The following is a 21,859-nucleotide window of genomic DNA, read 5'->3' as shown; positions in this document are numbered from 1 at the left end:
GGGTCCGGCGCTGTCCCTGGCCCTGCGCAGGGAGTGCAGCTGAGCTCTCCCCGAGGAGCTGCCCTGGAAGCAGCGAGCTCCGGCCGCCGGGGCCTGGCGCGGCTCCGCTCCCCAGCTCCGCTCCAGCGAGCCCCGAGCCGAAACGGGCTGCGGCTGCCCTTTGCCGCACTTACAGCAAGGAGCACCGGCAGCTCCAGCGCTGGCAAGTTGGGCAATGGCTTCAGCACAAAGAACTGTTGTTTTTGGTGTCGTTCTGGATTCTGGGCTATTTTTAACTGTTCAAGGCCAAAGAATTGCTGTTTGAATATTTTTTTTTTTTTACATTCTCGAGGCAGATAAAATTCTTCAGATGAATATTTATACAGAGATACAGATATATTTAGATATGAAAGTTACACTCTTCTAGACTGGTGACACTCCTATGCTTATTAAGGTCAAGACAGAGTTACTGGGGTATTTTTTTATTATTTTTGTTTTTTTAAAATTTTTAATTCTAAGTGCATATGCATACAGGCTGGTTCTAATATTCCTGAGTGTTACTCATGTGGAATTTTCATCATGGATAAGTACACTGCTGCAGTAGATTTTTCCTGGGCAGTGGCACAAACCATTACAACGAGGACAGCAGGCAAACCATTCCAGCAGTTCTGAAACAGAATCAGAAATAGATCATCAAAGTTTATATTTTCCCAAACTAGCAGCACATCAATTTTTTTTCATATTATTAGAAGATAGGAACTATTTCTTGATCTCAGCTCTTTAGGAAACACAGGAAGCAAATAGACTTCCAGAAACTGCATCAGCTAGAGTTTGCCTTCAGTGAGTGTAACTCTTCCTGGCTGCTTGAGCACAAGCAGTGGCAGAAATCCTCTCTCTGCTATTGCAAACTTTAGTTTTGAGGTCATCTTTCAAAACCTTTAGTTTTGGAAAGATGATGCAGAATGTCAGTTACTGACGGTGAGGCACCATTACTCTAAACCGAACATTTGCATCACAGCCACAGTGTGAATCCAAAGATGTTGTGAGAAGCATTGACAGTTAACCAATTCACACAAGTAATTTTTTGCTTACCTGGATGCCATAAATTGGCAGAGTGCAGAGGTGGGCTCTGGGCTTCCATCACTGCTGGGGAGGGTGCAAGAGTGGGAAGTGAGAAGCCTTATTCCTGCCTGCTGTCTGTACCACGGGTATTCAAACCACTCCACGCACTCACTGAGTGATGAGAGAATTTGTTATTTCCTCCCAGGTGGAAAGGTGCTGCTTTTTTTCTGGACTAGATTTCCCAGGTTTGCCTGTATTTAGATCACAGGGACTGGATGTGGACAATACAAACTTAATTAATTAATTTCATCCAGACAAGCCATGAAATGGTATCACTGTATAGAATCATGAATGTGTGTTACTATCCTAGGGTGCATCTCATGTTTGTTGCCTAGGACCCTAAGTATATATTTGGTTTTCTGAATAATTCTGGGGTTTTTTTTAAATCAATGGAGTTCACAGCTCTTTTTTTTATTCACTTGGTGGTAATACTATTAGCAAGCAAAATACTTTCATTAGAACAAACGCTTTCTTTAAACCTCAACTTATTCTTATTTCTGCCTGTAGCAGAAATTAAATATTTATTAAGCAAAACAAAATAGGAAAGATGCAATCGTTCCCCAATGAGCCTTCCTGCACTTTTAATCATGATTTGTTGGTGTCTCTGGATTTCTGTTACTCTCTGGAGTACTGACGGACTTCATTTGATTAGCCACATTCAAACTGAGTCTATAGGAACAGGCTGTGTATTTGATATTGCATTCTATTGGACAGAATTAAAACCATGAGGGTAGCTGCATCTCTGAATTAAATATAAGTATGCAGATACACAGGTAGGTACCAAGCCCCCGGCCCACACATGCTCTCCCACTAAGATCAGTGAGACCAGCATTTACGAGAAAATAGAGTTCTGCAGGCTCAGTTGGTCTCTAATGAAACATGATCTTGACCTGGGAAAGTGGGATTGGAGATGTCAGTATCTACACACTTGTTAAAGCAGTGAAATAAGGAATTTGGCTCATAGTTCACTGAAAGGCATCAGCAAGGTTAAAGCAAAACATAAGAAAAAGATTGTTTGCTGTGCCCCCTTGTTTAGCAAATAAAGGATACTGTCAGGAGTTTTGAAGCAAGCACTTCAGTCTGTTCCTGGAAAGCATCACTGGCGAGAAAGATCATTTTCAGTAGAACTCAAGAACCGAGAGGAAAATTATTGTATAAATCAGTTAACAAGTTGGCCCACAGGCAGCCAAGCTAAAGAGGACCCATTTCCTACGGATTTCTGTCTCTCCTGCCCCACTGCTCCTGCTTGTCCACTGTCAGGCCTGCCTGTCCTTCATGCCTGCAGTGCCTGGCAGGGAGCACTGAGTGCGTGGCCAGGGGAGCGCTGCTGTGCGTGCAGCCATCAGCTGCCCCCAATTTGCACGGGACTTGTCAGAACTTGACTCGCTGAGACCTCTGCCCTTCTGTAAAATGGAGTCAAAACTGGGGGGAAAGAGCAAACAGATGACAGGCAAACATTCATATGACACAACTATGTTGAAACCTTGTTTCCCTAAGGAACTGTGTACTTTTTAGTAGTCAGTATTTTTAGAGATTGGATGCTTTGCTTATTTTGGAAAGCAAGTAGAAAGATGCATAGAAACAATCACTGAGGTGGCACCCTGTTTTCTCTGAGTAAATACTCACAAAGATGTTCCAGACTGCCTTATTCCACAACAAACATATCCTAACCCTGCATCTTATACCCCTTGGATTAGGCTGCACCCGAGACACTGAGGACCTGAAGTGCAGAAACTCTGTATCAAACCAGCCTGCTCCCCCTGTGGGGTAGTCTCCAGGATTGCTACATTTATGCCATCCAAATGTGTTAACATTTGAAAGAGACTTTGCAATTGAAGGAATGACTCCTACTTGAAAAAAAAAAAGAAACAACACCAATTTCTCCTTGAGAATCATGCTGGTGATATCAGTAGGATTGCAACATGTTAATTTATCCCAGCATTTCTGAGTTGGGTTGTTCTCTTTAATAATTGTCAGATTTTTCTATAATGGCCAATTAATTGTAGGACTAACTCAATGCAGCTATAATACCCTCAGTAGCCTGCAGCAGAGCTGGCGGAGCAAGTACACACTTTTCACTTTCGTTCCTCTGTTTTCCTTGCTTGCTTGTCACTTCAGTTTGCCCATGAGTGTGCCTTGTGCTGTTGCCACCCAGAAAGAATGCTAGGGCTGGGCTGTAAATAAGGGACAAAGATAGTATCAACTTAGATAACAATGAAGGTTTGTGTGTGTGTGGCTTTTAATAAAGAAGCTTTGAAGAAATTTTGCGTCATTTGAAATTTTCTAGCTTTTATTAAACAAAAGTTATATATTTTCATTTTTATAGTAATCAATTAAGTGATAAGTAGGGGGGATTTTTTTTGCTCGGTTTAGAAATTCATAAAGGTGTGACTGAAAAGAATGATTTTCCCTGACATTAAAATATTAATTCATTATCAGAACTTGCCTCTGGACTCACAGACAATAATTTATGTATCTCCTGTTCTCTATTTTACTTTTGTCTCACAGGCATAATGTAAGAACCCTACTTTTTTCACAGAATGTGCATTTCTCAAGCACTGTGTATGTTGGACAAATTTAGCTAATAAGTTACATGTGCAACAAGTCCTTGCTGGTTAGAGAGTTCTTGGTATTTCTCCTTTCATTTTTCCCTTTCCAATATATACATCCTACAAAGCTTGAAAGCTTTAGAAAGGACTAGATGTAACTGAATCACTTACCAATAATTTAGAAATATTCACTTGGACCTAAATTTTGTTCTTCCTTTTCTCTTTCTTTTTATCATTTCTGGACTAAGAAAAGTATTTCTAGCAGTGGCAAAAAAACTGGCATTTTCTGCCAGTGCACAGAAACCATGTCAATGCAAATGGTAAATTAAGTTTTTAGTCATATGGTGTGATCTCTGACTCCCTGAGTCACTCACCAAAGTTGAGTGAGGCTGAAATTCCCTCATGTTACATCTCTCTGCTATAAGTTATGGTGTTGTCTGTTTGCTACAGAAGTTTTATTATCTAACACTACTTCATTCTTATCTTTTAGGTTTGTTGTCCTAGTTGTGAGAATTTTTAGCCCACCCAATACTCTTCTGATGTACCTGGTACTTGCTGCTGTTGCTTCAGCATCCTAGAAATTCAAGGGTCTTCTTGACTTCTACATTATGGGAGTTATTGCACTCAGATAAACTGCAATTCTAAAGAATAATCAGCTGCTTGGAAGAATATTTCAGCCAATTTCCCTGCAATTCTTTGTTGTTACTTTGTTTTAACATTTCTAAATACTCTGTTAGGGTCCAGCTCCTACAAACTATTTAGAGGCCTCCTCCAGGCGAGACCTCTGTCCATCTTTAAAGAAGATAGTTTGCAGGGTTGTGTGAGGTCATGGAATTGCTGCTCTTTGGGAGTCTCTCACTGAAGATTTAAGCGATGCAGAGAACCTGACTTACTCTCAAAGGTGAAAGGTACTCAAATTGTTATGGTCTAACCCATAACTGTCCTAAGAAGGAGTTAAATATATCAAAGAGGTGGGAATCTGCGTGTTTGAGTTCTGCACCAAAGGTCTTGGATGCCAGATCATCACAAATGCTTGTTTTTCCCAAAACACAAACACCCTTCTGACCTCTCTGATTTTCTGACATAAAGTAAGAATCTTTTCATGATAATCAGAGTCAAGTATCAGTTCCAAAAAGCCATTGCTGTGCATTATAGGCACTTATGCATATTAGAAAACAAAACAAAACAAGCAGTCTACCACTTTCCGGGATTAATGCTATGAAGGATTTTATGGGTGGTCCATAAGTGGACAGAACGTTGCACTAATGTGTGACTGCATGGCAATTAAGCTTAATTAGGGAAAGTTTTGAAAAAGACAGATGAAAGTAAATTATGGGAATGAAAGCAACTGTGCTTTTGGGGCCCACACTCTGCTGCACTGGTTCAGTGAAGTGTTGCTAAAAACGTGCCCCTTCTGTCACGTTCTGACGCACATCCAGCCGCTTGTCAAACCAAGCGTTTTTCTCAGGAAGGGGGAATCTCTTAGGAGCACATTCTTCACCCGGTCTCCACTGAACTCGCTGGTTTCACGAGGAGACAGCTGCGCTTCCAGAGTAAGAGCAGCAGCAGATGACCCTGAATACATGGCCATCCGGTTTAGTTCAGCATTGCCTCTCTTCTGCATGGAGTAACAACGGTAATCATCAACGTGGATTTTCATGTGCGCTCTGGGGACATTTTTTTACAATTTTGTATTTTTAGTGCTTTCTCAGATTTACAACTGAGCACCCCATATGGAACATCTGATTCTTGTTGAAGGGATTTTCTCTGGTGAGAAGACCTCAGTGAGCTGACCTGGAGCAGTTTCCAGGCTTCCACGCTGCATGGTTTGAGGGCATTCCATAAAACAAGCTCTTTCAGAGCAGAAGATTTCAGGGTTTCTGTGCTCACACTCTGTCAGAGCTAGGGGCCCTTCTTCAAGAAAGTTTTATAGGAAACAAAACTCAAAATGCTGAAACCCTCAATGGAACAGAATTGCTTTTTTCTGCTCTGGACTAAGTGGCTGTTACTGCAGGCACCATTACAGTATGCTATGTTATATTAGATTTTATTAAATTATGGAAAATAATTAAGTAGAAAAGCAGAGGAAAAAAGCTACACAATCTGCAGGCAGATCTTTTTTTAGCTTGAACAGTGTCTGGTATTGCTTTCCACCAGGACACTGGGATGCTTTTTTCCCCTAATGAACTTTTTACATCCAAGATGGAATACTGATTCTGCAGACAATTTATTAAGAAAAACACCAGTTTCATGTGAGGAGTTTTCAGTCCAACAGGGAATTTATATGTGGAAATCATATATGGGTATAGGGAAACACCTCATAAAAAGAATGACTACATGGTCAGCAGCTGTAATTTATGTTCATTCTCTTTTAATAAAAAAATATGTGTTCAGACCAATCTTTTGTATTTTTTATTGCAGCTCAGCAAGGTATCCTCAACTGTAGTTGTTTAACCTCCTGACTTTCTTTGGTTTGTTTTTTTGAAAAAAAGAGAGCTAAACCCAGTACTTTGTGTTCTCAGTTACGAAGCTTATACATATGTGAAAGGTGCGACAAGGACGTCTTTCTCCACTGAAGGATGCTGAAGTGTTGATAAAAACATCACACATAAAAGAGTGATCAAATGAAAACAGAGACAAGAGGATGCTAAATAGAGAAAAGAAGCTGGATCTGGGATTTGATGGCTGACCATGAACAGCTGTGAACAGGTAATCCAGATACATGTTCTAATGCCTAAGCTCTCCAGGTTAGGTATAAGTTTACCTGTACTCAGATGAAAATTTGCAAATGAGGTATGTGTCCATAAATCACAATCTTCTTCAGGTCAAATATTGTGGAAATCTATCAAATTAAAAATTATATTCCTAGAAAGGATGCTGTAACAAAACCCCTAGATGGGATCTCATATTTAGCACAAAGCGCTATTTCTGAAGAGAGATCCCCTTAGCTGCAGAACCTTACTCAGATCCTCTACTTGCTTCCATCTCTGTAACTGGAAAGTAAAGGCACTTCTAAAGAGTTGCTGGTATGTGAGGTAATGAGAAATTCCAGGGTCTGCTGGGATCTGTGGTAACAACACTTGTTGAGAGGAGCTGGCACAACCTCCTTGGCAGAGCTGTTAACAAGCCCTCCATAGACTCACTCTTTAGTGGTGGTGATCAGATATTGGTGGAAGTCTGATGCAGCTATGAGGTAACAGGTGAACAAGCCATTTCTTCACTAAAAGCCCAAATCCAGCATTTATTACTTCCTCTTAGGTCACAGAAACATCACTTCTCTGTCAGTTTGGTAATAACCGCTCCCTTTTGATCTTCATCTCCCTAAAACACTCTGTCCTACATCTCTTTTGCACATGCTGTAAATCCCTCCCCTCGACCAGTGTTTCTGCTGTATTCCTGCTGGCACCTTCTGCAGCAGCCAGATCTCTGGGAATTCCTGGGACAGACTCAGAAAGGAGTTTTCCGAGTCAAATTAGTAAGGGCAAAGGCCAGTAGTATTGCTCAGTTAATGATGAGAAAAATTCACCTGGATTAGTACTGGCTACTTAACAAGAACCAAAAGAGCATCAAGATTTGGCCTTCTATGATTTGGATACTTTCTAAATCATATCCTTATGTCAGCATGCTGCCATGTTGCTTGCTGGAAGACCTAGGGAAAAGCAAATGTTTACAGTTTGAGGAGATCTGCAACAGCAGCTGGAGCTATTCTGCCTACTCTTTCCCCAGATTGCAAGACTTCACAAGGCTTTAAAGCCAGAGAAAGTGAGCTGCCAAAAAACCACACTAACAAAGAAGATGAGTCCATTATTTCCAGTTTTCTAGGAGATATGTTTAAGTCTGTGTGTTCTGTATTTCTGCAAGAAATGTTTAATATTTACAGGTGAAGGAACTCAGGCTTGCTGGTATTTTTGGATTCCTTTCTAACCTGCTCTCTTTTTTCTCCCCACCTCCTTCCCTCTTTTGTGGCTTTCCGGTGTAAGTGGCCACAGCAAACCCCTGTTCAGGATCCAGGAGGAATCCTTCACCGCCAGCCTAGGGAGAACGTCGGTGACAGCCGCTGGAATGCCTTGATCACACACTCCCAGCATCCTGCCCTGCCAGCAGCAGGAGGAAAGTCCAGTTTATGTTAATAAGGTGCAGAGAGTGGCCAAAATATTCTGTGAATTTTCCGGCTCAAAAGGGTAATGAAACTACCTCTGTCTCAGTGCGCTGGCACAGGAGCAAACTAAACAACTGGGAAACGTGTTTCAGAGGAAAAATACAGAGCACAAACTCCCTGGATTTCACACTTCCACTGAGGGCTGAGCTTTGCCTCTTTCCACCTCTTTTCCAGGCTGGCTGAACCCTTTTGCACAAAACGTGGGAGGGATGGGGGAGGGCAAGCAGGCTTTTCTGTGGATTAGCTTCAGACAGCTCTTGCCAGACCAAAAGTTACATTGGAAAGCATTTCTTAGTTTATATCAAAACAATTAATTGTTTAATATGTAAAGCAAACCCAGAAAATTATTCCCGTAAATTTGGTTTAAAATCTACCTTTTTATTAGCTTTGAGCAAAAGAAACCTCTAAACTGCTGGGAGCACAGTCAGATTCTTTGGGCTCTCTTCAAAAAGCTCGCTCTTTTTGTCATTCCTCTCTGACCTCCTCCCTGCTAGTCCCGGGATGAAAAGCAAGCCAAAGATCTGCTGAGAAATGGGCCGAGCCACTGCTGACCTTTGCAAATCCAATTTCTTCAAAGTGAGAGCTAATCGACGTGTTCCCACGCTGTGTATTGCTGAAACTTACGATGCAATTCAAGGAATGAATTCACCATGGTGCAATCTCATTTTGAATCCAGTTTTCTTGCTATGTGTCAGAGGGTGAAGGAGGCAGAATGTGGTACAAGTTATAGAGAGCAGTCTCACACAAGTTTCACAAGCTGTGTAAGTCTGTCTTTGAAAGATTTTGCACTTTGGCAGGGCTCTTTCCCTTAAAATCTAAAATATATTGGCCTCCCTCCCACGTCCTTCTACCTTCCTCTCCCTCAAAAACAGAGACATTTTGCAGTTATTTAAAACAAAAATAAGCTGATGAAAGTTTATACTAAGCAATCTCCAAACAGAAAAAGAAATAGTCTCTGAAGGTATTATCTGATGTGTAACCAAGGTGCCTCTTGGGGAGATTTGTGTGCACAGGAGCTGAAGGTGAATGGGATTGTGCTACGGGGAGAGATTTAGAATTCATATTTAAAATTCATGTTCTCTCTCTCACATCGCAGATCTGTTCTGGTATAATCACTATCCTGATGGTACAGCAGCCAGAGTGCTCCACTCTGTGTGAAGTTTTGCAATCTCTGCTAGGTACCGCAGCTGTGCCAGCACGATTCGTGCAGGAAAAGCGCATTGGCATTCCCAACCTAAATCTCATAATCTTGTTTCAACAGGTGCCTGGAGACTGGCCCCCTCCCTGTTTCCCAGAAGGTGCTGCCATTTGTTTCCCACTCAACTGGCCAAGCCCTGGCTGAGCACAGCCCTGGGCAGCCCACTGGACCCAGCGGGAGCAGCGGCAGCACACCACATCCTGCTGGCATGCCCCGAGCGGGGCGGGTTTGCGCAATGCTGCAACTTCTTGTCTGGGGCAAAAGGGACACGAGGACTCTCATTCCTCATTTAACTACTGTGGGGCATATGTCATGGGTAGCACATCCCAAAGAGATGCTTTCAGCAGCCAAAGAGGGCAGTTATGTCATTCCCAGCAGGGGTTGGGCTTGCTGTGCCTCCCTGGGGATGCCACCTCTCCAGCTGGGAAGCCCTGGCATGGCAGGTAGAAGCCAAGCTGCTCCACGTTTGGTGCCTGACCACAGACCTCCCAGAGTGTGGTGTTCCTGGCCGGTTTGGCCATGTAGTAGAACCAAAGATATCGTCGTTTACTTTTTTAGCTGATTACCATCTTCATTGCACGACTGTCATTCCACTACAGCTGATGTAATGGCAAGTCAAGTCCTTGGGCTAATGGGGTGAACTGTGCCTTGGCTGTAAACTGCAGGCTTCCAGAGGAAGCCTCAATGCTCTCATTTTGTATTTGTCCTTAGGAAAGCAAATGAAAATATACCATTGTTCTCAAGATTGCTGAAAGAAGCAAGTCCTTTTTCTAAATTTTATTTCTGTAGCCATGAATAGTAAATTTCCTTCATTCATGACTGATTTATAAAGGAGTTTGCTAACTAACCAGATCTGGAGAACTTTCTTTCTCAGCAAGCATTGCAATAAGAGAATTGCTTGTGTTTTTATTACTTTCTCAATATTTTTGTTATCCTCTTTCCCAAGACACAATTAGATTTTCCAGTCTTCTGGACATCAAAGATTTTGGAGAAGAGATTGTATAAACTGAATAGGTAACAGCTGTTACCAGATGGATTTACTGGTGGAAAGGGGGGAGGGCTAATTTGTTTTATGTGTTTCCTCCCACTGTTGGCACCTTTCACTGTGGCACGCTGTTCCTGTCCTGTGACTGGGAGTGTCTGGGCACAGAGGGAGCTCTTGTCCACAGGATTACACCTAACTTTGGCTTTTGCTCTAGTTTGTAAGTGACTTTGCCAAGTGCCTTCATCATAGCTCTTTTGCCTGGTCCTCCAGTGGTTTATTAGAGAGACAAAAATGAGAGAGTAGCTCCGATATTGTTAGGTAACAGCAGTGACTGACAGATTTTCATTTCTGACCTTTTCAAGTCAGAAGTTTGCTTCACTTCTGGATATCCCAGGACACTTACGGTTGGATTTATTTTTGAAAAAAAAATGTATTTCCTCAAGGAAGGTCACAGTACCAAAGAAGAGTTGCAACTGTATCATCTCTGTGGTGCCCTTCTATTTAACATGGGAATGAGCATTTGCATGAATCTTCTTTATTTCTCCATCTACTGTAAAATTCCTTGTGTTCCTCTTTTAGATTGCTGACTGTTTAAGAAAGGTCATAGAGGAGAAATGGTGATTTGTACTACTGTAAAGTACTAGCTGATAAAAGAGATTGTGTGCATGTATAACAACCTGATTTTTGCATATTGCTATACCAACAATATCTGATCCCATTCAGATAACAGTAAAGCAGCCTACAGCTTTGACCAGATCCAAAGAAACTCACACTGCTTGTTCTTTTCTTTCTTATTTCAGGTTTGATCTACTTGCTTTGACATTTGTGTGTTGTTTTTTTAAGTACCTACCCTCAAGTTCTTCAAGCTTCAGCAAGAGAGCACTTTCAATACATATTGTCTGCAAAAGTGTCCCATGTCCTAGGAATATGCTGACATCCAGTCTGATTTAAAAATTTGAGAGGGACTGTAATCTTCACAATCTAGTCCCTTTCTTTCTGGAGTAGCCTAGATGAACACTTTTGATCCTTTCCTTCTCTGAGCAGCTTCAGAATCCATTGCCATTGCAGGAGAGGAGATGCTGCCTTCACCCAGTCTGTGAGGATCCTCGGACCATTGCAAAAATGCTCAGATTCCCACAGAGTTTAACTCTTTTCTGCAGCTGGCCTGGGGGCACTGGGCACCTCAGCTGGGAGAATACCACTGGAGCAGATAGTCCATGCCAATGGCTGCTGGACCACTACAGGAGAATGAATCCTGGCTGGAGAGGGACAGAACAGAATCCACATCCAGAAAATCATCTCTAATGTGATTTTAAGCCTTAATTAATTTCAAACTGTTTTCCTCCCTCTCCCTCATTCACTCGCTCAGTACTGCTCCATATAGTTAATGCAAATGACCAAGAAAAGAGAGGAAGTCCATCTAAAAGAGCAACTGAGCTTTTGTGCAACACCCAGAGTATTTTTTTCTGCACAACCAATGGAGAAATTAGAATAGCTCTGCCAGTTTCAAGACAAAATTTTCCATCTTTTGTGAGCATTTAGACTCCAATAAGTATCTAACTACAGAGCCAAAGACAGAAATGTGGAGGAGGCTCAAGACTAGCTGGGTAGTTTGCTGCATGAACAGGGAAGTGAGGTCCTTGATTTTTCTTTGAAGAAAACAAGTTTGCTGTGTACAATTAATACAAATAGGAAGAGAAGGAGGTGTCTGGCTAATAGTGAAAGGTACAGTGAAATCTAGATTGTAGTCCCTGTTTTACACACAGCCCTTTCCATATGCTAAGTTAGGAACCATGCAGGTGAATGAATGTTACCCTGTTATCTCTGGGTCCCCAGGCTGGGTGCAAGCACACATGGAATTAAGCACATTTAATGCTTGTATAGTGGCAAAACAGGTGAAAATCACAGCCTTTTAAAGGTGTGTTAAACAGGACAGTCTCTCTCTCATCCAGAATAGGGATCTGTTGGCAAGTCTAAGAATCAGCAGCAGCTTGTACAAGTGGTCATACCAAATGGTTGCTAAGCTGTGAAAGCAATAGGTAATTCAGGTGTGGTATCTCACAGCCTGGTGTTATCTTTAAAGTGAATTTTGTGAGCTTGCGGCAGTCTTGTGCAGGTAGTGTATGTCAAGTTAAAGCTACAGTTCATAGAAACACAGAATCACAGAATGATTTCTGTTGGAAGGGACCTTAAAGATCATCTTGTTCCAACCCCCCCTGCCGCAGGCAAGGACACCCTCAACCAGACCAGGTTTCTCAAAGTCCCTTGCAGGGAATGGGGCATGAAGTATTTCTTTTGCATCACACCACAAGCTGTTTGCACAGAAGCTAAAGAGCTGTTTTCAGAGCACTATGGGTAGATGCTGCTATCGTTATTTTTACTACTTCCTTATGTATTTCAGGCTCTGCAGTGACAGTGATGATTAAATAAAAAATCAAAAATCGTTGACTTGACTAATTATTTTTCACGAAGGAACATTTATTTATGGTGACACTGAAATATCATTGCAGTGCTCCGAAGCAGTACAGAAACTAGGAATTTTAATAGCCAACAGGAGATTGAAGGTCTTTGGCTCAAGAGCTTTACTATGAAGACATAACAATATTTTTCTTCTAATGTAGTAGCATCTTCATAAAAATCTGTTAAACTGCAACTTGCAGAGGAAGTGTAAAGCACAAAGCAAATTAAAGTACAATAACCCTGAAAGGACAAATTGGTTTAACCAGCAATATAGTACTTACAGGAAAAAGAATTGAGATTACTGATGGCTCAGTGCACAGAAGCAGCATTTAGTGTCATGGAAAAGTGGATACCATGAATAAATTCTGTCAGTTTTGTGCTGGCCTTTTTCTCATTTTACATGGCAAATACTTTGATCCACGTTATAAACTAGGTACTTTTACAACCCTTGCAAATTTACTGCCCCAATCTACAGATGAATTAATTTAATCATAAGTATTTCACCAGGCATTTTTCAAACCTTTAATTAAGTTTCATTGTTTACAGCCTGTGAGTATTGCATGCAGATATAATTTAAGAGCACAACCTGCTTGTTGACTGTAGTTTGAAAGAAAATGAAAAAATGGTTAGTTGCTATTATTTAAAACTCCAAAGCATTCGAGCTGGAATATCTGTGGGGTTTTTTTTTCTTTGAAAGAATTTCTTCCTTTTATGAATTTCTCTCTGTAATCTTGCCATTTCTGTGCCTGTAAATACATATATTCTCATGTAGTTTAGGAAGGAATTATGGCATTACAGTGATTTTGGATGGATTTTGAGCTCTGCTATATTCCTCTGACCTCTCAGAATTTCCAGGGGCCTCAGAAGGGTTGTTCCAGATTTGTGGTTGTATAACACCAGCAGAATTATATCCCTTTATATTTGCATTTAGAGCTAATGCATTAGTCATCCCTAAACAGGTTAATTATCCAGTCCAGTTCTTCAGTACTGTTTTATCTGTTCCACTCATAACTTTTATGAATTTCATTTAACATTAGATGATGGTAAATAGATTTAAAGATAAGCTGAACTTTTAAAGATGGAAACTGCTGATATTTTTTACTAATTTCTAGATCTGTTGTATTACCGGTACTCTTTGGGAAAGTTCTGATTTATAAAATATGACCTCACGGCATGTTTTATCTTACTGGCTTCTTGCCATGTTGCCAGAATGCAGTGCATTCAGACCTAGGCACCCAAAATGCATGCTTCAGCATGCAGAGAAAGAGTGCAAAGCTGGTTTTCATTTTCTAGAAACAGATCCTCTTTACAGTCTTCCTCCGGCTGAATGGCTTTTTACTGTTGGTTTTGTGCTTTTGATTGAGTTCTTTGGTTTTATGTTTTTGAGATATGTAGCATATATTCACAGGAAGAGTCCAAGTTTCAGAAGTTTTCTTAAAGTGAATTTAATGCTTTTGGAATCTTTACTGGAAACCATCATTCTCTGCCTGCTTACAAATACAGCACTTACTTATAGCTCTACCTGCACGACTCAGGAAAGATCCCTTACAAAATGTTAGGTGTTTTTCCACACTTTCTCAGAAGGTGCTACTCTAGAACAGAAAATATAGCCTATTTGGTATTATGCTGAGTTTTAAAAATTGCCAAAAAATCTATTTAAGAAAGTTCATCTTAAGAAATACTATCTTGAAGATACTAACTTAAGAAATAATACCTTCTCACTAACCCCTATGAAGAATTTTTGGTTTTCAAGCATCTATGTAGTTCAGTTGAACTGTTCATTCCTCTCTCATTAGTAATTTAATACCCAATTTTTCAAAGACCAGCTCAGCAGTGTACCAAATGTTATTAGCAGAAGGGCAAAGCAAAAAAAGATTCTGATCAGAAATCAGAACAGCCTCAGTAAAAGCCTGGCTCAAGTATGCACTGAATGGAGGTGAAGTTGCTGGTTTCACTTGTGGGCAGTTCATGTGAGATCATTTAAAATGATCTGGGAAAAGCTCGAAGATCAGCTCCTCAGTGATGTCTGTTCTTGTGTGATAATGTATTTTTCTCCAACTTCTTTTCATCTTTATTCATCTAGCTGTATCTATAAAATTCATAATTAGTAATAGGTTAATACAGATACAATTTCACTTCCCCCCCCCCTTTCCTTTATATTTTTCCTCTCTTTCTCTCCCATAGCATATTTGATTAATATTTTAGCTCTGTTGAAGGAATGCAAATACCATTGCACTCACTTCTTGGATGATTTTTGAAACCAACAACACTTAAATAACTATAAATTAAAAAGCTGGTTTTGCTGAACCTCTGGTGACACACACTCTCCTTAATTGCATTTAGGTCCCTGTGATAATATTCTGGTAAGATCTGAGATAGACTTTTCATTTCCAAGGACTAGACAGATTTCTGAAACTGACAGCAGAGCACTCAGTACAACTTGGGTGATAAGATAGCACTCAGTGAAATAACAAGCAGCATTTAACTGCTTTGCAGAGAGGATTGTTTTCCTGAGAGTGTTAAACCCAGATGGAACCGGGGAGTTTAGAAACTGTGTAGAAAGTCATGCCCTCACAAGATTTGGTCACTGTCTAGGTCAAGAGTTTGATGAAGTTTAAACAAGGTTCATGTCCTGAATCTTTGCCATCCATAGTGAAAAATTTGATATGATTTTGAGCATCTGATTATGCAGCTGGTACCAAATTAATTTGTTGTTAGCCTTTTTAAGTACTGCATTTTAGAAATCTTCATCTTTTTCAGCCTGAATGGTGTTTCTCTGGTAACACCTTTTATGGGATTTTGGAGCTATGACCAACAAATAATTTTGTTCTTGTTTCTGTGACATTTTCTACAATTTCTGCCAAGGTATCGACATATGTGAAGAACTGTGCATTTGTTGAACTCTATGGTTATTTCAATTTTGTAGGTTTTAGTCAATAACTATCAAGTACTGAGATAAAGTTTGAGAAGCGATATTCCCTGTAAGAAGCACAGTATATTCAAGTGCACTGGAAGATGAAAAGATGATATACAGAAGAAATACTGTACTCTTGGGAATTCTAGTTATGTCAATTTTGGAGTCCTTTCACAAGCTAGCATAGGAGGTGGTTTGCTTTATGTATTCAGTCTTACCTCAGGAGTGATTCTCCTGAACACAGCTGACTCCAGTCTGCCTCTCTTAATTTGAGTACATTGATGGGGGTGTTATGCATGCTAGACAACACCAGCAAAGTAGTCTCTGCACCCACATGAAGCTTAGCAGGAAGAGGCTGAATTTGGCCACTTGTGTCCATCCCTCTCACTTTCATTTATAAAACCATTTGATAAAAGCGTATCATGTCAGGTCCCCGCAGTTTTGATAGTGATGGTTAACCTCCTGAACAGCTTGCCTTTAACAATAATTTCCCATTTGGAGTGTAAGTCATGTTTGGTAGTCAGGCAATGTATGTTTCATGAACTGATGACTGAGGAAGCTTCATCTATTTTTTCTTTCAAAAAGACACTTAGCCATACTTCCCCACCTGGACAAAGGCAGTGATGAATAATCACTCTTATAATTTTTCTTAAATATCAAAGTTATCTCTCCTCATGGCAGAGAATTCCAAACTGTCCTGGAGAAAGCAGGCCGTGTGAATATCCTTGCTGAATTGCTAATTGTTTGCTCTGGCAGTTCCTGTGAAGCAGCTGGTTGTCTTTGGAAACCTATGCTTGTTGTTGTGGGTTTGAACGTCATGTGTCTTTAATTTTCAGCACTAGCCACAGGGATAAGTATCACAAATATCTGCTTGAAGGCCTTTTGCCCCTGGGAACCCAATATATACTTGGCAGCCTCTCTGACAGTGGGACTGAGGGGAGAATCAAAGTTGACTCATTGCTTTATGTCCCCTTGGGGAAAAGAAGGAATAAAAATGGCAATTGCTGCTTCCTTCAGTTGTCTGAGGCAAGTCTTTCCTGTTTTGGAGAGAATAGACTAATGTCATTTCTAAAACAATCTTCTTTCCCTTTGTATGAAAAAATTATTCCATCCAGTATCATAAAGCTAATTCTGAGGCTTGACTTCCTCACGTCCCAGTGCGGTCCTTGGTGGACTTCAGATTTCCATAAACCCACAACCATAACCAGAAATGGACATTCATATCTTCCATTCAATGCCTACCTCCAACAGAATCTACTGTCATGTTCTTCAGCTCAGCATACAGTAAACTCTAATGAAAATGGGGGGTTTGTACCATGCTGTTAAGCCTGCAGGTGGAGAGAACATGGATTGTGCTTTATTTATTGTGCCCAAGCTGTTAAAAGACTCTGATTTCCTACTGCACTATTAGGATCAGCCTAAATAAGCATCTTGCTATGACTTCCAGTGAAGATATGTTCATTACTCTGCCTGTGGGTATAACTTCCTAAATATTCTCCACTTTCTATGCCACACTGAAGTGAAGCAGTCATTAGTTTTGGTCACATCATAATACAAAGGGGAAGTCTGAGCCCCAATGTATGTGTTAGCTAAAGATTAAACAGGGTGCCAGATGAGCTTTGAGTCTTCTAGAAATGTGGCTAGGCAGAGCTCCAAGCTCACACCAAGTGATGCCAAGACATTTGCTCATGTCTCCATTGCCCCTTATCTCAAGTGGTGCAACTGCCAGAAATAATTTTCCTTAATAGAAAAACTTCATGCATTTTGCATATTGCTCTTTCTTATGTAAATCTGATTAGTTTATGATTTCAATTCAAAAATAGAATTCAACGCTTGTATTTTAGATCTGAAAAGCATCTTTCTTTAAGACAGCTTTTCCATTTTTCTAGGAAACCCATTTCTTTTATTTTATAATCAGCTCAACTCAGCACAAGAATCTTATGGAAGGTGGTGGCAATTATCAACTACACAAGTCAATAATTTTATTTTTGAGTCTCCAAGTTTTGCTGTTAGTCCTGAAATTCAGTGCTATTCTAGGGAATAAGTTTTTGAGTTGATGAGGGATTTGTTATACTACTTAAATGCAAATGATAATTTTATCTGGGGAAGAAGCTCTCCAAGATGAATGGATGTATTAGCTTAGCATGGATCTGATCGCTGTCTTGCAAAACATTGGACAGGCTTTCAGTGATACAGATCCCGTCGGAATCAGCTATTGTATAACAGCTGAAAATAATAGGTCTCAAAATGATTCTAATTATCCCTGATTTGAAAGGTATGACTCTTTTGATGTTCCAATTGAAATATGCTTATTTATTGCTTAATTAAATTAGTATATGTAATTAGTCACTGTGTCCAACACAGAGAATATGAACTTAATCAGTAAGCAAAACCTAGTCTTTACACTTGCAGGAGGGTATGCCTGGACCTGATTGTACAATTAACCTTGTTTTTGCTTTGTAACAATTTCCTTAAGTTATAAGCACTTCAGTTTTCATTAAAGTATGATTCCATTTGCATTTGTTATGTCTGCTCCCAGTAATTTATTGGCATGCAAGAAGCAAAGCTCCTAAATCAGTGTTGTGTATTTTATACAGAAGAGCCAGACGGAGGTGTGGTACAAGGTAAAGTTCTTTTATTTCTCCTTCCTTCTTCCTTTTAGCTCTGCTCCACACTAAGGTATGGAAACCATCTTGCACAACATTACACAGGCATAAGAAGGCACCCTGTACTTGAGTAAGGACTGGAGTGAGAAAAACAAGTGTGATGTTAAGAGCAAAGCACAGCAGAAAATACTTCAGGGGGATCTATAAAAAAGTTTAAATTGGTAAAGCGTGTATGTGGGTAGGTTAGAAAGAATAAAGCATAATTAAGTTACTGAAGCCTCAGCAGGACTCTGAACATTGTTCAGCGTGCACTGCAGTTTGCTTTAAAGAAATGTCAAGAATACCCACAACCTGAGAAAGGGGACTTTTTTTGTAGAGTAGCATTAATTTCACCAAATGCATGAAGGCTGCCCTTTCTTGGATTGTGCGTCACTGTGCTGCAGGGTACTGAGTGTATTACAGGAACACATGAAGGCAAAAGCCCCACCTTCTGCAAGCTAGTGACAGAGCAGGGTTGCCCATATTAGGCACAGTTGAAAGTCAGAGGAAACTTCACCATCCTGCATGACAAAGAGAGCTGGACCTCATCTTCTTCTCCCACTGGTGAGGATAGCCCCATTTGGGGGTCCCTAATACCAGGAAAAGGGTGCATGGATGAGAGGAGGTAGCTTTGCCCTCTCTCCCTCTGAAGTATCAGGGAGCAGAGAAAAGCATGACAATCACAGAAAAGTCTCTTTGCAGCTACTGAATAGCATATCTAATTGCTCTATCACATGGACAGTTTAGATCTAATGCCCCCACACTATGAGTGACCCAGACACTGCCCTCTTCTCTTCCCCACCAATCCCTGCTTGCTCTTCTCTTTCCCTGGAGCTTCCTGAGGTGACCCTTAGTGACCACCATGGCAGAAGACCCAGGGTTCTCCTTTACAAAGCCCTGTGTTGTGCCTGAGTCTGACAGAAGGAAACACCACCGTGAGCTTCATGAAGTGTTTTGTTGGATGACAGCACTTCTGCAGTCCTGGGAGCAGATCAAATCTGAGCCCAGCCATGTGAGTGCCGTGGTGCACAGAGAGCAGGATGGGTGAGTCTCAAAACTGAAGTCAGACAGGGAATTTGCCCCCCCAATTCAATAAGTAGCCTTTCATTTGTCTCTCCTTCCACAGTCCCCAAAGCCCAAGGCCTCTGGGATTTGGTTCTTCCCCATGTCCAGGCCCATGTCCTCCCCAAAACACCCTCACAGGAAAACTCAGCAGGCTCTCTCATGGTGGGGGACTCCTGCACTGGCAGATTAGTACAGCCTTGTGGCTGGGAAGGTCATGTACAGCAGCTATAATTGTGAAATCATGAAGAGTAATGAGGATTTGAGCTGTTATTTTTCTCATAAATACACATTCTAATGTGCAGAAAAAACCACAACGTTGAATGAAAATATTGTGATCTTCAGGGAAAAAAAGATGTTAGCCAGAAGTGTTGTGTCTTTCCATATGGTCCACCTAAAAAAAAAAAAGCCCTTTTTTAAGATGGCTGCCAGCCAACATTTCAGAAATATTTCCTTTGTGTTTCTTCTCAAAGTGATTTATGTCCAAGTGGTCTCTAGCTGGTTCTCGAATTGCAGTAATGATTTTGATTGTTTATAGTTTTATCTGAACATTTCTGCCTGCCATGTTGTATATTCTGAACCAGCATGTGTCATTTACAGGCAACTGCTGTGCCCAATAGAGTCCATTGTTCTGTCTTGTTTCTGACTGTTCACATGTATTAGATATAAGTTTTTGGAAAGAAAAAAGAGAAGAAAGACACTGTTCTCACCTTGCTGACCAAGAAAATAAGTTTTCAAGGAAATTATTCTGACAGATGTGTAGGGAAGTCAGGATACTTGGGCCAAGTGGCAATTATTTCCACGGGAAAAGTTATCATACTTCCCCATGAAAGAGGTGAGTCCAGGGCTGTGTGTCATCAACCCAAAAGTTGTGAGGCAATTGGACTGCAAGGGAAGTGCAGATGGGCCCAACTGTGGTGAAAAAGGTAATTTTGCAGGACGCTGCATGGGGAACGTGCTCCAGGACTTCAGGATTGGCCTACACAACGTCACAGAGGAGATTTAGTTAAGATGTTTGAGCTGAAAAGTCTGTCTGCACACCAGGCAGCTTGTTTTGCTCAGTTGAGACCCATGAATGTCCTTTAGGCAATTTTGCATGACAACAGAGGAAAGGGAGAACAGATTTAAAACAGAAAAGAGGGGGGAAAAAAAAGGGGGGGGAGGGGGGGGGAGACAGAGAAAGAGGAATTGACAGTAAAACAAAACAGTGTATTTCTTGGATCAAAATTCAAGAACGTAATGCAGTTCATATCAATATAAATATCCATATGACAAATTCAGCTGTCTGTTTCAGTGAAACAACACTGTTTTTTTAAATAATAAGCTCCAATAAATACTTCAATGTTTTGAGATAAGCTGAAAATGTCCACCATCATTATGATAAAACAGAATAGTAGTGTATGTGGGTTGTCTTTTGCTTTTCTTTTTACCTTGTGGAAACAAGAGACAGACCAGTTAAGGGACAATGAAGAAATTTTATTGTTCAAAGAGAAAAACATACAGTATGCAAAGGGGTTTTTTTGTTGGTTGACTTGGGTTTTTTTCTGCACAAAATACCTTTTCTTTAAGTGTAGGTATTTTTCTTTTCAAAAGACATCAGCGAAATTAAAACTAAAAAATATCTTATTCTCTTATTTAGTTAGGACTCCTACAGATTCATACATATTGGCCAGCAGTCTGTTGTGATCACTGTCTTATCTGACTCAAATAAATCAGCTTGTATCATTTCACTCAGTAATTCCTTTACCAAGCTTATAACAACATACTGCTAATTAAAAGGTTGTGATCTGATAGTGTTTTCACTTATGCTGAGTTCCAATGTCTTTGAAAGAACTGATCCCACTCACATTAGAGATTAAAGTAGCATATTAAAGTGTATTGATACCAAAAGCATGATGAACCTACTGCTGTCACACTTTCTGAGTAAGGAATCCATGAGGGTTTTTTTGCTGAAAGGAGGGTCTTGGAGGTGAAGGCATAGTTCTTTGCTTCACCTCTTCTTCAGCCCTTGGTCTGCCTGCAGACAACCATCAGAGGATCGTCACAGGCTGTTGCACAGAGAGCTGTGCAATGTGGGGCATGTAGCTTGTAAACGTGGCATGTTTGATTTTCTTGCAAATAATTTACCAATCACTGGAGATGTGTCATGGTGAGAGAAAGAACGTGAGGTTTTTTCTGAACAATTATCATCCTTCATGTTCCAGACAGCTATAAATATCTTCTTTTTTCCAACATTACTTTTTTAAAGGAAAACCCCAAAAGCAGCATTGTTACTGAAGGCAGGTGTGCTCACTGGTAGAGAAAGGCCCCCAGCTCCAGTCCTGTTTGTTTCACAAACGGAGCTCAGGAACGAGCAGCTTCAAGGAGCACCCCAGCTATCACTAGTCAAACACTGTATCCCACATGCTAATGTTAATTTTAACGACATAGCCCTAAAATGAAATTTTTAGAAGGCACAGAGAGTACTGGGAGTGGAAAGAACAGAAGTTTTTGATGGAGGGAAATACCATTCACACTTTGATAAGCTCCAAAAATGCCTTTTCCAAACAGAGGTGCTTTGTATTACACCATTCCTCTCGGCTGTTTGGGGGTTTTCCATTACATGTATGAAGTTCTTACCACAGTAATAAAGGTCAAGCACTATTGTGCCTCTTTTATGATACTGACTAGCACAAATCATGTATACAAACTCAGGAAGTATTTATTTATGTGGAATACATACTTAACTAGTGGACTACAAATCATTTAAAGATGCCTGTGATATGAATCATACTTCAATTTCATGG

At 40.6% G+C, this 21,859-nt stretch overlaps 1 long non-coding RNA gene across 5 annotated transcripts in view; it reads left to right on the top strand.

The window, feature by feature from the left end:
- LOC116441210 overlaps window positions 1–17,885 on the top strand; it is a 318,677-nt gene extending 300,792 nt beyond the window's left edge. For all 5 annotated transcript variants that reach the window (XR_004238960.1, XR_004238959.1, XR_004238958.1 and 2 more), the window contains 2 exons: window positions 6,173–6,359; window positions 7,631–17,885. This is a non-coding gene — a long non-coding RNA (uncharacterized LOC116441210). The remainder of the gene's footprint in view (window positions 1–6,172; window positions 6,360–7,630) is intronic.
- Window positions 17,886–21,859: the final 3,974 nt, after the last annotated feature.

This window comes from Corvus moneduloides, chromosome 3 (genome assembly GCF_009650955.1).
Source record: "Corvus moneduloides isolate bCorMon1 chromosome 3, bCorMon1.pri, whole genome shotgun sequence".
Classification (NCBI taxonomy): Eukaryota; Metazoa; Chordata; class Aves; order Passeriformes; family Corvidae; genus Corvus; species Corvus moneduloides.
The sequence above is the reverse complement of the archived record's forward strand: the minus strand, read 5'-3'. Positions and strand labels throughout refer to the sequence as shown.